The sequence below is a fragment of the Odontesthes bonariensis genome, chromosome 5 (genome assembly GCF_027942865.1).
Source record: "Odontesthes bonariensis isolate fOdoBon6 chromosome 5, fOdoBon6.hap1, whole genome shotgun sequence".
NCBI classification, from domain to species: Eukaryota; Metazoa; Chordata; class Actinopteri; order Atheriniformes; family Atherinopsidae; genus Odontesthes; species Odontesthes bonariensis.
The window spans coordinates 12,496,969-12,511,036 of record NC_134510.1 but is presented as its reverse complement, the minus strand read 5'-3'; the positions used below and the strand labels follow the sequence as shown (position 1 = coordinate 12,511,036).

Below are 14,068 nucleotides of genomic sequence, written 5' to 3'. Positions count from 1 at the left end.
GACACTTGTTGCATGAGAATCTTCTGACCACGGCTCAACAAGCTGTGTTGTCACAACCTTCTACAGTGCTTTGGGCAGGACAGAATCATTAGCAAAAGGCACATTGTTGATTATAAGGTCTTGGTTTGCACTTAACACCATAGTAAACGGGAAAGGGCTTTTGACCGAAGAAACCTGGCATCATGTTAGGCTATTTGAAGGGGGCTATTGACATTTAGGCCGAAGATGGGTGAGAGTATCAAAGCAATCATCACTTGGTGGCAGGCAGCTGATAAAAGACCAAGCTCTCCCCGTCGGGGAATCGAACCCCCATCTTCCGCGTGACAGGCGGAGATACTGTCCATTATACTAACGAGGAATTTCTGTGTGCCTGACACAGTCGTCAGACGAAAAGACAACTATCGCCAAGGAGTGAAATAAGATTTTGGTGTCCCGTTTCAAGGTGCAGGAAAATTGCTATCACAGTCCCATTACTCAGAAGGAGAGTCTTCCATGAAGCTGCATGCCTCGTCAATATTCCCCTTCAACACGAACACAACGCAGACCCACATATTCGCTGGAATGATGCCTGGGCCCGCCGACAGTGTCATCCAATATTCCTTTTCGTAGTCAGGATGGCCGAGCGGTCTAAGGCGCTGCGTTCAGGTCGCAGTCTCCCCTGGAGGCGTGGGTTCAAATCCCACTTCTGACATTGCAGACTTCTCCTAGAGAAACATTTTCACTGGCAAGGCAACCCAAGTTTACTCCTTGCTTAGCAATACCATGTCGTATTGCTATTCTGCCACTGCATCATCTTGTTTAAACATTATTGTGGCCGCTTTACCTCCGAAGAGTTCTTGCTTCCAAATGCTATGCCTACTATTTCTTTGCCTCAGGAGCCCTGTTAAACAACAGCCAAGACACTTGTTGCATGAGAATCTTCTGACCACGGCTCAACAAGCTGTGTTGTCACAACCTTCTACAGTGCTTTGGGCAGGACAGAATCATTAGCAAAAGGCACATTGTTGATTATAAGGTCTTGGTTTGCACTTAACACCATAGTAAACGGGAAAGGGCTTTTGACCGAAGAAACCTGGCATCATGTTAGGCTATTTGAAGGGGGCTATTGACATTTAGGCCGAAGATGGGTGAGAGTATCAAAGCAATCATCACTTGGTGGCAGGCAGCTGATAAAAGACCAAGCTCTCCCCGTCGGGGAATCGAACCCCGATCTTCCGCGTGACAGGCGGAGATACTGTCCATTATACTAACGAGGAATTTCTCTGTGACTGACACAGTCGTCAGACGAAAAGACAACTATCGCCAAGGAGTGAAATAAGATTTTGGTGTCCCGTTTCAAGGTGCAGGAAAATTGCTATCACAGTCCCATTACTCAGAAGGAGAGTCTTCCATGAAGCTGCATGCCTCGTCAATATTCCCCTTCAACACGAACACAACGCAGACCCACATATTCGCTGGAATGATGCCTGGGCCCGCCGACAGTGTCGTCAAATATTCCTTTTAGTAGTCAGGATGGCCGAGCGGTCTAAGGCGCTGCGTTAAGGTCGCAGTCTCCCCTGGAGGCGTGGGTTCAAATCCCACTTCTGACATTGCAGACTTCTCCTACAGAACCATTTTCACTGGCAAGGCAACCCAAGTTTACTCCTTGCTTAGCAATACCATGTCGTATTGCTATTCTGCCAATGCATCATCTTGTTTAAAGATTATTGTGGCCGCTTTACCTCCGAAGAGTTCTTGCTTCCAAATGCTATGCCTACTTTTTGTTTGCCTCAGGAGCCCTGTTAAACAACAGCCAAGACACTTGTTGCATGAGAATCTTCTGACCACTGCTCAACAAGCTGTGTTGTCACAACCTTTTACAGTGCTTTGGGCAGGACAGAATCATTAGCAAAAGCACATTGTTGATTATAAGGTCTTGGTTTGCACTTAACACCATAGTAAAGGGGAAAGGGCTTTTGACCAAAGCAACCTGGCCTCATGTTAGGCTATTTGAAGGGGGCTATTGACATTTAGGCCGAAGATGGGTGAGAGTATCAAAACAATCATCACTTGGTGGCAGGCAGCTGATAAAAGACCAAGCTCTCCCCGTCGGGGAATCGAACCCCGATCTTCCGCGTGACAGGCGGAGATACTGTCCATTATACTAACGAGGAATTTCTGTGTGGCTGACACAGTCGTCAGACGAAAAGACAACTATCGCCAAGGAGTGAAATAAGATTTTGGTGTCCCGTTTCAAGGTGCAGGAAAATTGCTATCACAGTCCCATTACTCAGAAGGAGAGTCTTCCATGAAGCTGCATGCCTCGTCAATATTCCCCTTCAACACGAACACAACGCAGACCCACATATTCGCTGGAATGATGCCTGGGCCCGCCGACAGTGTCATCCAATATTCCTTTTAGTAGTCAGGATGGCCGAGCGGTCTAAGGAGCTGCGTTCAGGTCGCAGTCTCCCCTGGAGGCGTGGGTTCAAATCCCACTTCTGACATTGCAGACTTCTCCTAGAGAAACATTTTCACTGGCAAGGCAACCCAAGTTTACTCCTTGCTTAGCAATACCATGTCGTATTGCTATTCTGCCACTGCATCATCTTGTTTAAAGATTATTGTGGCCGCTTTACCTCCGAAGAGTTCTTGCTTCCAAATGCTATGCCTACTATTTCTTTGCCTCAGGAGCCCTGTTAAACAACAGCCAAGACACTTGTTGCATGAGAATCTTCTGACCACTGCTCAACAAGCTGTGTTGTCACAACCTTCTACAGTGCTTTGGGCAGGACAGAATCATTAGCAAAAGGCACATTGTTGATTATAAGGTCTTGGTTTGCACTTAACACCATAGTAAACGGGAAAGGGCTTTTGACCGAAGAAACCTGGCATCATGTTAGGCTATTTGAAGGGGGCTATTGACATTTAGGCCGAAGATGGGTGAGAGTATCAAAGCAATCATCACTTGGTGGCAGGCAGCTGATAAAAGACCAAGCTCTCCCCGTCGGGGAATCGAACCCCGATCTTCCGCGTGACAGGCGGAGATACTGTCCATTATACTAACGAGGAATTTCTGTGTGCCTGACACAGTCGTCAGACGAAAAGACAACTATCGCCAAGGAGTGAAATAAGATTTTGGTGTCCCCTTTCAAGGTGCAGGAAAATTGCTATCACAGTCCCATCACTCAGAAGGAGAGTCTTCCATGAAGCTGCATGCCTCGTCAATATTCCCCTTCAACACGAACATAACGCAGACCCACATATTCGCTGGAATGATGCCTGGGCCCGCCAACAGTGTCGTCAAATATTCCTTTTAGTAGTCAGGATGGCCGAGCGGTCTAAGGCGCTGCGTTAAGGTCGCAGTCTCCCCTGGAGGCGTGGGTTCAAATCCCACTTCTGACATTGCAGACTTCTCCTAGAGAACCATTTTCACTGGCAAGGCAACCCAAGTTTACTCCTTGCTTAGCAATACCATGTCGTATTGCTATTCTGCCACTGCATCATCTTGTTTAAAGATTATTGTGGCCGCTTTACCTCCGAAGAGTTCTTGCTTCCAAATGCTATGCCTACTATTTCTTTGCCTCAGGAGCCCTGTTAAACAACAGCCAAGACACTTGTTGCATGAGAATCTTCTGACCACGGCTCAACAAGCTGTGTTGTCACAACCTTCTACAGTGCTTTGGGCAGGACAGAATCATTAGCAAAAGGCACATTGTTGATTATAAGGTCTTGGTTTGCACTTAACACCATAGTAAACGGGAAAGGGCTTTTGACCGAAGAAACCTGGCATCATGTTAGGCTATTTGAAGGGGGCTATTGACATTTAGGCCGAAGATGGGTGAGAGTATCAAAGCAATCATCACTTGGTGGCAGGCAGCTGATAAAAGACCAAGCTCTCCCCGTCGGGGAATCGAACCCCCATCTTCCGCGTGACAGGCGGAGATACTGTCCATTATACTAACGAGGAATTTCTGTGTGCCTGACACAGTCGTCAGACGAAAAGACAACTATCGCCAAGGAGTGAAATAAGATTTTGGTGTCCCGTTTCAAGGTGCAGGAAAATTGCTATCACAGTCCCATTACTCAGAAGGAGAGTCTTCCATGAAGCTGCATGCCTCGTCAATATTCCCCTTCAACACGAACACAACGCAGACCCACATATTCGCTGGAATGATGCCTGGGCCCGCCGACAGTGTCATCCAATATTCCTTTTAGTAGTCAGGATGGCCGAGCGGTCTAAGGAGCTGCGTTCAGGTCGCAGTCTCCCCTGGAGGCGTGGGTTCAAATCCCACTTCTGACATTGCAGACTTCTCCTAGAGAAACATTTTCACTGGCAAGGCAACCCAAGTTTACTCCTTGCTTAGCAATACCATGTCGTATTGCTATTCTGCCACTGCATCATCTTGTTTAAAGATTATTGTGGCCGCTTTACCTCCGAAGAGTTCTTGCTTCCAAATGCTATGCCTACTATTTCTTTGCCTCAGGAGCCCTGTTAAACAACAGCCAAGACACTTGTTGCATGAGAATCTTCTGACCACTGCTCAACAAGCTGTGTTGTCACAACCTTCTACAGTGCTTTGGGCAGGACAGAATCATTAGCAAAAGGCACATTGTTGATTATAAGGTCTTGGTTTGCACTTAACACCATAGTAAACGGGAAAGGGCTTTTGACCGAAGAAACCTGGCATCATGTTAGGCTATTTGAAGGGGGCTATTGACATTTAGGCCGAAGATGGGTGAGAGTATCAAAGCAATCATCACTTGGTGGCAGGCAGCTGATAAAAGACCAAGCTCTCCCCCTCGGGGAATCGAACCCCGATCTTCCGCGTGACAGGCGGAGATACTGTCCATTATACTAACGAGGAATTTCTCTGTGACTGACACAGTCGTCAGACGAAAAGACAACTATCGCCAAGGAGTGAAATAAGATTTTGGTGTCCCCTTTCAAGGTGCAGGAAAATTGCTATCACAGTCCCATCACTCAGAAGGAGAGTCTTCCATGAAGCTGCATGCCTCGTCAATATTCCCCTTCAACACGAACATAACGCAGACCCACATATTCGCTGGAATGATGCCTGGGCCCGCCAACAGTGTCGTCAAATATTCCTTTTAGTAGTCAGGATGGCCGAGCGGTCTAAGGCGCTGCGTTAAGGTCGCAGTCTCCCCTGGAGGCGTGGGTTCAAATCCCACTTCTGACATTGCAGACTTCTCCTAGAGAACCATTTTCACTGGCAAGGCAACCCAAGTTTACTCCTTGCTTAGCAATACCATGTCGTATTGCTATTCTGCCACTGCATCATCTTGTTTAAAGATTATTGTGGCCGCTTTACCTCCGAAGAGTTCTTGCTTCCAAATGCTATGCCTACTATTTCTTTGCCTCAGGAGCCCTGTTAAACAACAGCCAAGACACTTGTTGCATGAGAATCTTCTGACCACGGCTCAACAAGCTGTGTTGTCACAACCTTCTACAGTGCTTTGGGCAGGACAGAATCATTAGCAAAAGGCACATTGTTGATTATAAGGTCTTGGTTTGCACTTAACACCATAGTAAACGGGAAAGGGCTTTTGACCGAAGAAACCTGGCATCATGTTAGGCTATTTGAAGGGGGCTATTGACATTTAGGCCGAAGATGGGTGAGAGTATCAAAGCAATCATCACTTGGTGGCAGGCAGCTGATAAAAGACCAAGCTCTCCCCGTCGGGGAATCGAACCCCGATCTTCCGCGTGACAGGCGGAGATACTGTCCATTATACTAACGAGGAATTTCTGTGTGCCTGACACAGTCGTCAGACGAAAAGACAACTATCGCCAAGGAGTGAAATAAGATTTTGGTGTCCCGTTTCAAGGTGCAGGAAAATTGCTATCACAGTCCCATTACTCAGAAGGAGAGTCTTCCATGAAGCTGCATGCCTCGTCAATATTCCCCTTCAACACGAACACAACGCAGACCCACATATTCGCTGGAATGATGCCTGGGCCCGCCGACAGTGTCATCCAATATTCCTTTTCGTAGTCAGGATGGCCGAGCGGTCTAAGGCGCTGCGTTCAGGTCGCAGTCTCCCCTGGAGGCGTGGGTTCAAATCCCACTTCTGACATTGCAGACTTCTCCTAGAGAAACATTTTCACTGGCAAGGCAACCCAAGTTTACTCCTTGCTTAGCAATACCATGTCGTATTGCTATTCTGCCACTGCATCATCTTGTTTAAACATTATTGTGGCCGCTTTACCTCCGAAGAGTTCTTGCTTCCAAATGCTATGCCTACTATTTCTTTGCCTCAGGAGCCCTGTTAAACAACAGCCAAGACACTTGTTGCATGAGAATCTTCTGACCACGGCTCAACAAGCTGTGTTGTCACAACCTTCTACAGTGCTTTGGGCAGGACAGAATCATTAGCAAAAGGCACATTGTTGATTATAAGGTCTTGGTTTGCACTTAACACCATAGTAAACGGGAAAGGGCTTTTGACCGAAGAAACCTGGCATCATGTTAGGCTATTTGAAGGGGGCTATTGACATTTAGGCCGAAGATGGGTGAGAGTATCAAAGCAATCATCACTTGGTGGCAGGCAGCTGATAAAAGACCAAGCTCTCCCCGTCGGGGAATCGAACCCCGATCTTCCGCGTGACAGGCGGAGATACTGTCCATTATACTAACGAGGAATTTCTGTGTGCCTGACACAGTCGTCAGACGAAAAGACAACTATCGCCAAGGAGTGAAATAAGATTTTGGTGTCCCGTTTCAAGGTGCAGGAAAATTGCTATCACAGTCCCATTACTCAGAAGGAGAGTCTTCCATGAAGCTGCATGCCTCGTCAATATTCCCCTTCAACACGAACACAACGCAGACCCACATATTCGCTGGAATGATGCCTGGGCCCGCCGACAGTGTCATCCAATATTCCTTTTCGTAGTCAGGATGGCCGAGCGGTCTAAGGCGCTGCGTTCAGGTCGCAGTCTCCCCTGGAGGCGTGGGTTCAAATCCCACTTCTGACATTGCAGACTTCTCCTAGAGAAACATTTTCACTGGCAAGGCAACCCAAGTTTACTCCTTGCTTAGCAATACCATGTCGTATTGCTATTCTGCCACTGCATCATCTTGTTTAAACATTATTGTGGCCGCTTTACCTCCGAAGAGTTCTTGCTTCCAAATGCTATGCCTACTATTTGTTTGCCTCAGGAGCCCTGTTAAACAACAGCCAAGACACTTGTTGCATGAGAATCTTCTGATCACTGCTCAACAAGCTGTGTTGTCACAACCTTCTACAGTGCTTTGGGCAGGACAGAATCATTAGCAAAAGGCACATTGTTGATTATAAGGTCTTGGTTTGCACTTAACACCATAGTAAACGGGAAAGGGCTTTTGACCGAAGAAACCTGGCATCATGTTAGGCTATTTGAAGAGGGCTAATGACATTTAGGCCGAAGATGGGTAAGAGTATCAAAGCAATCATCACTTGGTGGCAGGCAGCTGATAAAAGACCAAGCTCTCCCCGTCGGGGAATCGAACCCCGATCTTCCGCGTGACAGGCGGAGATACTGTCCATTATACTAACGAGGAATTTCTGTGTGACTGATACAGTCGTCAGATGAAAAGACAACTATCGCCAAGGAGTGAGATAAGATTTTGGTGTCCCCTTTCAAGGTGCAGGAAAATTGCTATCACAGTCCCATCACTCAGAAGGAGAGTCTTCCATGAAGCTGCATGCCTCGTCAATATTCCCCTTCAACACGAACACAACGCAGACCCACATATTCGCTGGAATGATGCCTGGGCCCGCCGACAGTGTCGTCCAATATTCCTTTTAGTAGTCAGGATGGCCGAGCGGTCTAAGGCGCTGCGTTAAGGTCGCAGTCTCCCCTGGAGGCGTGGGTTCAAATCCCACTTCTGACATTGCAGACTTCTCCTAGAGAACCATTTTCACTGGCAAGGCAACCCAAGTTTACTCCTTGCTTAGCAATACCATGTCGTATTGCTATTCTGCCACTGCATCATCTTGTTTAAAGATTATTGTGGCCGCTTTACCTCCGAAGAGTTCTTGCTTCCAAATGCTATGCCTACTATTTGTTTGCCTCAGGAGCCCTGTTAAACAACAGCCAAGACACTTGTTGCATGAGAATCTTCTGACCACTGCTCAACAAGCTGTGTTGTCACAACCTTCTACAGTGCTTTGGGCAGGACAGAATCATTAGCAAAAGGCACATTGTTGATTATAAGGTCTTGGTTTGCACTTAACACCATAGTAAACGGGAAAGGGCTTTTGACCGAAGAAACCTGGCATCATGTTAGGCTATTTGAAGGGGGCTATTGACATTTAGGCCGAAGATGGGTGAGAGTATCAAAGCAATCATCACTTGGTGGCAGGCAGCTGATAAAAGACCAAGCTCTCCCCGTCGGGGAATCGAACCCCGATCTTCCACGTGACAGGCGGAGATACTGTCCATTATACTAACGAGGAATTTCTGTGTGCCTGACACAGTCGTCAGACGAAAAGACAACTATCGCCAAGGAGTGAAATAAGATTTTGGTGTCCCGTTTCAAGGTGCAGGAAAATTGCTATCACAGTCCCATTACTCAGAAGGAGAGTCTTCCATGAAGCTGCATGCCTCGTCAATATTCCCCTTCAACACGAACACAACGCAGACCCACATATTCGCTGGAATGATGCCTGGGACCGCCGACAGTGTCATCCAATATTCCTTTTCGTAGTCAGGATGGCCGAGCGGTCTAAGGCGCTGCGTTCAGGTCGCAGTCTCCCTTGGAGGCGTGGGTTCAAATCCCACTTCTGACATTGCAGACTTCTCCTAGAGAAACATTTTCACTGGCAAGGCAACCCAAGTTTACTCCTTGCTTAGCAATACCATGTCGTATTGCGATTCTGCCACTGCATCATCTTGTTTAAACATTATTGTGGCCGCTTTACCTCCGAAGAGTTCTTGCTTCCAAATGCTATGCCAACTATTTGTTTGCCTCAGGAGCCCTGTTAAACAACAGCCAAGACACTTGTTGCATGAGAATCTTCTGATCACTGCTCAACAAGCTGTGTTGTCACAACCTTCTACAGTGCTTTGGGCAGGACAGAATCATTAGCAAAAGGCACATTGTTGATTATAAGGTCTTGGTTTGCACTTAACACCATAGTAAACGGGAAAGGGCTTTTGACCGAAGAAACCTGGCATCATGTTAGGCTATTTGAAGGGGGCTATTGACATTTAGGCCGAAGATGGGTGAGAGTATCAAAGCAATCATCACTTGGTGGCAGGCAGCTGATAAAAGACCAAGCTCTCCCCGTCGGGGAATCGAACCCCGATCTTCCGCGTGACAGGCGGAGATACTGTCCATTATACTAACGAGGAATTTCTGTGTGCCTGACACAGTCGTCAGACGAAAAGACAACTATCGCCAAGGAGTGAAATAAGATTTTGGTGTCCCGTTTCAAGGTGCAGGACATTGCTATCACAGTCCCATTACTCAGAAGGAGAGTCTTCCATGAAGCTGCATGCCTCGTCAATATTCCCCTTCAACACGAACACAACGCAGACCCACATAGTCGCTGGAATGATGCCTGGGACCGCCGACAGTGTCATCCAATATTCCTTTTCGTAGTCAGGATGGCCGAGCGGTCTAAGGCGCTGCGTTCAGATCGCAGTCTCCCCTGGAGGCGTGGGTTCAAATCCCACTTCTGACATTGCAGACTTCTCCTAGAGAAACATTTTCACTGGCAAGGCAACCCAAGTTTACTCCTTGCTTAGCAATACCATGTCGTATTGCTATTCTGCCACTGCATCATCTTGTTTAAACATTATTGTGGCCGCTTTACCTCCGAAGAGTTCTTGCTTCCAAATGCTATGCCTACTATTTGTTTGCCTCAGGAGCCCTGTTAAACAACAGCCAAGACACTTGTTGCATGAGAATCTTCTGATCACTGCTCAACAAGCTGTGTTGTCACAACCTTCTACAGTGCTTTGGGCAGGACAGAATCATTAGCAAAAGGCACATTGTTGATTATAAGGTCTTGGTTTGCACTTAACACCATAGTAAACGGGAAAGGGCTTTTGACCGAAGAAACCTGGCATCATGTTAGGCTATTTGAAGGGGGCTATTGACATTTAGGCCGAAGATGGGTGAGAGTATCAAAGCAATCATCACTTGGTGGCAGGCAGCTGATAAAAGACCAAGCTCTCCCCCTCGGGGAATCAAACCCCGATATTCCGCGTGACAGGCGGAGATACTGTCCATTATACTAACGAGGAATTTCTGTGTGACTGACACAGTCGTCAGACGAAAAGACAACTATCGCCAAGGAGTGAAATAAGATTTTGGTTTCCCCTTTCAAGGTGCAGGAAAATTGCTATCACAGTCCCATCACTCAGAAGGAGAGTCTTCCATGAAGCTGCATGCCTCGTCAATATTCCCCTTCAACACGAACACAACGCAGACCCACATATTCGCTGGAATGATGCCTGGGCCCGCCGACAGTGTCGTCAAATATTCCTTTTAGTCGTCAGGATGGCCGAGCGGTCTAAGGAGCTGCGTTCAGGTCGCAGTCTCCCCTGGAGGCGTGGGTTCAAATCCCACTTCTGACATTGCAGACTTCTCCTAGAGAAACATTTTCACTGGCAAGGCAACCCAAGTTTACTCCTTGCTTAGCAATACCATGTCGTATTGCTATTCTGCCACTGCATCATCTTGTTTAAACATTATTGTGGCCGCTTTACCTCCGAAGAGTTCTTGCTTCCAAATGCTATGCCTACTATTTGTTTGCCTCAGGAGCCCTGTTAAACAACAGCCAAGACACTTGTTGCATGAGAATCTTCTGATCACTGCTCAACAAGCTGTGTTGTCACAACCTTCTACAGTGCTTTGGGCAGGACAGAATCATTAGCAAAAGGCACATTGTTGATTATAAGGTCTTGGTTTGCACTTAACACCATAGTAAACGGGAAAGGGCTTTTGACCGAAGAAACCTGGCATCATGTTAGGCTATTTGAAGGGGGCTATTGACATTTAGGCCGAAGATGGGTGAGAGTATCAAAGCAATCATCACTTGGTGGCAGGCAGCTGATAAAAGACCAAGCTCTACCCCTCGGGGAATCGAACCCCCATCTTCCGCGTGACAGGCGGAGATACTGTCCATTATACTAACGAGGAATTTCTGTGTGACTGACACAGTCGTCAGACGAAAAGACAACTATCGCCAAGGAGTGAAATAAGATTTTGGTGTCCCGTTTCAAGGTGCAGGAAAATTGCTATCACAGTCCCATTACTCAGAAGGAGAGTCTTCCATGAAGCTGCATGCCTCGTCAATATTCCCCTTCAACACGAACACAACGCAGACCCACATATTCGCTGGAATGATGCCTGGGCCCGCCGACAGTGTCGTCAAATATTCCTTTTCGTAGTCAGGATGGCCGAGCGGTCTAAGGCGCTGCGTTCAGGTCGCAGTCTCCCCTGGAGGCGTGGGTTCAAATCCCACTTCTGACATTGCAGACTTCTCCTAGAGAAACATTTTCACTGGCAAGGCAACCCAAGTTTACTCCTTGCTTAGCAATACCATGTCGTATTGCTATTCTGCCACTGCATCATCTTGTTTAAAGATTATTGTGGCCGCTTTACCTCCAAAGAGTTCTTGCTTCCAAATGCTATGCCTACTATTTGTTTGCCTCAGGAGCCCTGTTAAACAACAGCCAAGACACTTGTTGCATGAGAATCTTCTGACCACTACTCAACAAGCTGTGTTGTCACAACCTTCTACAGTGCTTTGGGCAGGACAGAATCATTAGCAAAAGGCACATTGTTGATTATAAGGTCTTGGTTTGCACTTAACACCATAGTAAACGGGAAAGGGCTTTTGACCGAAGAAACCTGGCATCATGTTAGGCTATTTGTAGGGGGCTATTGACATTTAGGCCGAAGATGGGTGAGAGTATCAAAGCAATCATCACTTGGTGGCAGGCAGCTGATAAAAGACCAAGCTCTCCCCCTCGGGGAATCAAACCCCGATATTCCGCGTGACAGGCGGAGATACTGTCCATTATACTAACGAGGAATTTCTGTGTGACTGACACAGTCGTCAGACGAAAAGACAACTATCGCCAAGGAGTGAAATAAGATTTTGGTTTCCCCTTTCAAGGTGCAGGAAAATTGCTATCACAGTCCCATCACTCAGAAGGAGAGTCTTCCATGAAGCTGCATGCCTCGTCAATATTCCCCTTCAACACGAACACAACGCAGACCCACATATTCGCTGGAATGATGCCTGGGCCCGCCGACAGTGTCGTCAAATATTCCTTTTAGTAGTCAGGATGGCCGAGCGGTCTAAGGCGCTGCGTTAAGGTCGCAGTCTCCCCTGGAGGCGTGGGTTCAAATCCCACTTCTGACATTGCAGACTTCTCCTACAGAAACATTTTCACTGGCAAGGCAACCCAAGTTTACTCCTTGCTTAGCAATACCATGTCGTATTGCTATTCTGCCACTGCATCATCTTGTTTAAAGATTATTGTGGCCGCTTTACCTCCGAAGAGTTCTTGCTTCCAAATGCTATGCCTACTTTTTGTTTGCCTCAGGAGCCCTGTTAAACAACAGCCAAGACACTTGTTGCATGAGAATCTTCTGACCACTGCTCAACAAGCTGTGTTGTCACAACCTTCTACAGTGCTTTGGGCAGGACAGAATCATTAGGAAAAGCACATTGTTGATTATAAGGTCTTGGTTTGCACTTAACACCATAGTAAACGGGAAAGGGCTTTTGACCAAAGCAACCTGGCCTCATGTTAGGCTATTTGAAGGGGGCTATTGACATTTAGGCCGAAGATGGGTGAGAGTATCAAAGCAATCATCACTTGGTGGCAGGCAGCTGATAAAAGACCAAGCTCTCCCCCTCGGGGAATCGAACCCCGATCTTCCGCGTGACAGGCGGAGATACTGTCCATTATACTAACGAGGAATTTCTCTGTGACTGACACAGTCGTCAGACGAAAAGACAACTATCGCCAAGGAGTGAAATAAGATTTTGGTGTCCCCTTTCAAGGTGCAGGAAAATTGCTATCACAGTCCCATCACTCAGAAGGAGAGTCTTCCATGAAGCTGCATGCCTCGTCAATATTCCCCTTCAACACGAACATAACGCAGACCCACATATTCGCTGGAATGATGCCTGGGCCCGCCAACAGTGTCGTCAAATATTCCTTTTAGTAGTCAGGATGGCCGAGCGGTCTAAGGCGCTGCGTTAAGGTCGCAGTCTCCCCTGGAGGCGTGGGTTCAAATCCCACTTCTGACATTGCAGACTTCTCCTAGAGAACCATTTTCACTGGCAAGGCAACCCAAGTTTACTCCTTGCTTAGCAATACCATGTCGTATTGCTATTCTGCCACTGCATCATCTTGTTTAAAGATTATTGTGGCCGCTTTACCTCCGAAGAGTTCTTGCTTCCAAATGCTATGCCTACTATTTCTTTGCCTCAGGAGCCCTGTTAAACAACAGCCAAGACACTTGTTGCATGAGAATCTTCTGACCACGGCTCAACAAGCTGTGTTGTCACAACCTTCTACAGTGCTTTGGGCAGGACAGAATCATTAGCAAAAGGCACATTGTTGATTATAAGGTCTTGGTTTGCACTTAACACCATAGTAAACGGGAAAGGGCTTTTGACCGAAGAAACCTGGCATCATGTTAGGCTATTTGAAGGGGGCTATTGACATTTAGGCCGAAGATGGGTGAGAGTATCAAAGCAATCATCACTTGGTGGCAGGCAGCTGATAAAAGACCAAGCTCTCCCCGTCGGGGAATCGAACCCCGATCTTCCGCGTGACAGGCGGAGATACTGTCCATTATACTAACGAGGAATTTCTGTGTGCCTGACACAGTCGTCAGACGAAAAGACAACTATCGCCAAGGAGTGAAATAAGATTTTGGTGTCCCGTTTCAAGGTGCAGGAAAATTGCTATCACAGTCCCATTACTCAGAAGGAGAGTCTTCCATGAAGCTGCATGCCTCGTCAATATTCCCCTTCAACACGAACACAACGCAGACCCACATATTCGCTGGAATGATGCCTGGGCCCGCCGACAGTGTCATCCAATATTCCT

The 14,068-nt window shown here is 47.2% G+C and overlaps 20 non-coding genes across 20 annotated transcripts; 12 read left to right on the top strand and 8 right to left on the bottom strand.

Annotated features, from left to right (window-relative positions):
- The first annotated feature begins 608 nt into the window (after window positions 1–608).
- On the top strand, window positions 609–691 carry trnal-cag (transfer RNA leucine (anticodon CAG)). The gene has a single exon. It is a non-coding gene; the product is annotated as a tRNA-Leu (tRNA).
- A 493-nt stretch (window positions 692–1,184) lies between these two features.
- trnad-guc (transfer RNA aspartic acid (anticodon GUC)) lies at window positions 1,185–1,256 on the bottom strand. Its single transcript has one exon. It is a non-coding gene; the product is annotated as a tRNA-Asp (tRNA).
- Window positions 1,257–1,506: 250 nt separating this feature from the next.
- On the top strand, window positions 1,507–1,589 carry trnal-aag (transfer RNA leucine (anticodon AAG)). The gene has a single exon. It is a non-coding gene; the product is annotated as a tRNA-Leu (tRNA).
- A 492-nt stretch (window positions 1,590–2,081) lies between these two features.
- On the bottom strand, window positions 2,082–2,153 carry trnad-guc (transfer RNA aspartic acid (anticodon GUC)). Its single transcript has one exon. It is a non-coding gene; the product is annotated as a tRNA-Asp (tRNA).
- An 826-nt stretch (window positions 2,154–2,979) lies between these two features.
- On the bottom strand, window positions 2,980–3,051 carry trnad-guc (transfer RNA aspartic acid (anticodon GUC)). The gene has a single exon. It is a non-coding gene; the product is annotated as a tRNA-Asp (tRNA).
- Window positions 3,052–3,301: 250 nt separating this feature from the next.
- On the top strand, window positions 3,302–3,384 carry trnal-aag (transfer RNA leucine (anticodon AAG)). Its single transcript has one exon. It is a non-coding gene; the product is annotated as a tRNA-Leu (tRNA).
- Window positions 3,385–5,097: 1,713 nt separating this feature from the next.
- trnal-aag (transfer RNA leucine (anticodon AAG)) lies at window positions 5,098–5,180 on the top strand. Its single transcript has one exon. It is a non-coding gene; the product is annotated as a tRNA-Leu (tRNA).
- Window positions 5,181–5,673: 493 nt separating this feature from the next.
- On the bottom strand, window positions 5,674–5,745 carry trnad-guc (transfer RNA aspartic acid (anticodon GUC)). The gene has a single exon. It is a non-coding gene; the product is annotated as a tRNA-Asp (tRNA).
- A 250-nt stretch (window positions 5,746–5,995) lies between these two features.
- trnal-cag (transfer RNA leucine (anticodon CAG)) lies at window positions 5,996–6,078 on the top strand. Its single transcript has one exon. It is a non-coding gene; the product is annotated as a tRNA-Leu (tRNA).
- Window positions 6,079–6,571: 493 nt separating this feature from the next.
- Window positions 6,572–6,643, bottom strand: trnad-guc (transfer RNA aspartic acid (anticodon GUC)). The gene has a single exon. It is a non-coding gene; the product is annotated as a tRNA-Asp (tRNA).
- A 250-nt stretch (window positions 6,644–6,893) lies between these two features.
- trnal-cag (transfer RNA leucine (anticodon CAG)) lies at window positions 6,894–6,976 on the top strand. The gene has a single exon. It is a non-coding gene; the product is annotated as a tRNA-Leu (tRNA).
- Window positions 6,977–7,469: 493 nt separating this feature from the next.
- trnad-guc (transfer RNA aspartic acid (anticodon GUC)) lies at window positions 7,470–7,541 on the bottom strand. The gene has a single exon. It is a non-coding gene; the product is annotated as a tRNA-Asp (tRNA).
- A 250-nt stretch (window positions 7,542–7,791) lies between these two features.
- On the top strand, window positions 7,792–7,874 carry trnal-aag (transfer RNA leucine (anticodon AAG)). The gene has a single exon. It is a non-coding gene; the product is annotated as a tRNA-Leu (tRNA).
- An 815-nt stretch (window positions 7,875–8,689) lies between these two features.
- Window positions 8,690–8,772, top strand: trnal-cag (transfer RNA leucine (anticodon CAG)). Its single transcript has one exon. It is a non-coding gene; the product is annotated as a tRNA-Leu (tRNA).
- Window positions 8,773–9,265: 493 nt separating this feature from the next.
- Window positions 9,266–9,337, bottom strand: trnad-guc (transfer RNA aspartic acid (anticodon GUC)). The gene has a single exon. It is a non-coding gene; the product is annotated as a tRNA-Asp (tRNA).
- A 249-nt stretch (window positions 9,338–9,586) lies between these two features.
- trnal-cag (transfer RNA leucine (anticodon CAG)) lies at window positions 9,587–9,669 on the top strand. The gene has a single exon. It is a non-coding gene; the product is annotated as a tRNA-Leu (tRNA).
- A 1,713-nt stretch (window positions 9,670–11,382) lies between these two features.
- trnal-cag (transfer RNA leucine (anticodon CAG)) lies at window positions 11,383–11,465 on the top strand. The gene has a single exon. It is a non-coding gene; the product is annotated as a tRNA-Leu (tRNA).
- Window positions 11,466–12,280: 815 nt separating this feature from the next.
- trnal-aag (transfer RNA leucine (anticodon AAG)) lies at window positions 12,281–12,363 on the top strand. The gene has a single exon. It is a non-coding gene; the product is annotated as a tRNA-Leu (tRNA).
- An 814-nt stretch (window positions 12,364–13,177) lies between these two features.
- On the top strand, window positions 13,178–13,260 carry trnal-aag (transfer RNA leucine (anticodon AAG)). The gene has a single exon. It is a non-coding gene; the product is annotated as a tRNA-Leu (tRNA).
- Window positions 13,261–13,753: 493 nt separating this feature from the next.
- Window positions 13,754–13,825, bottom strand: trnad-guc (transfer RNA aspartic acid (anticodon GUC)). Its single transcript has one exon. It is a non-coding gene; the product is annotated as a tRNA-Asp (tRNA).
- Between the last annotated feature and the right edge of the window lie 243 nt (window positions 13,826–14,068).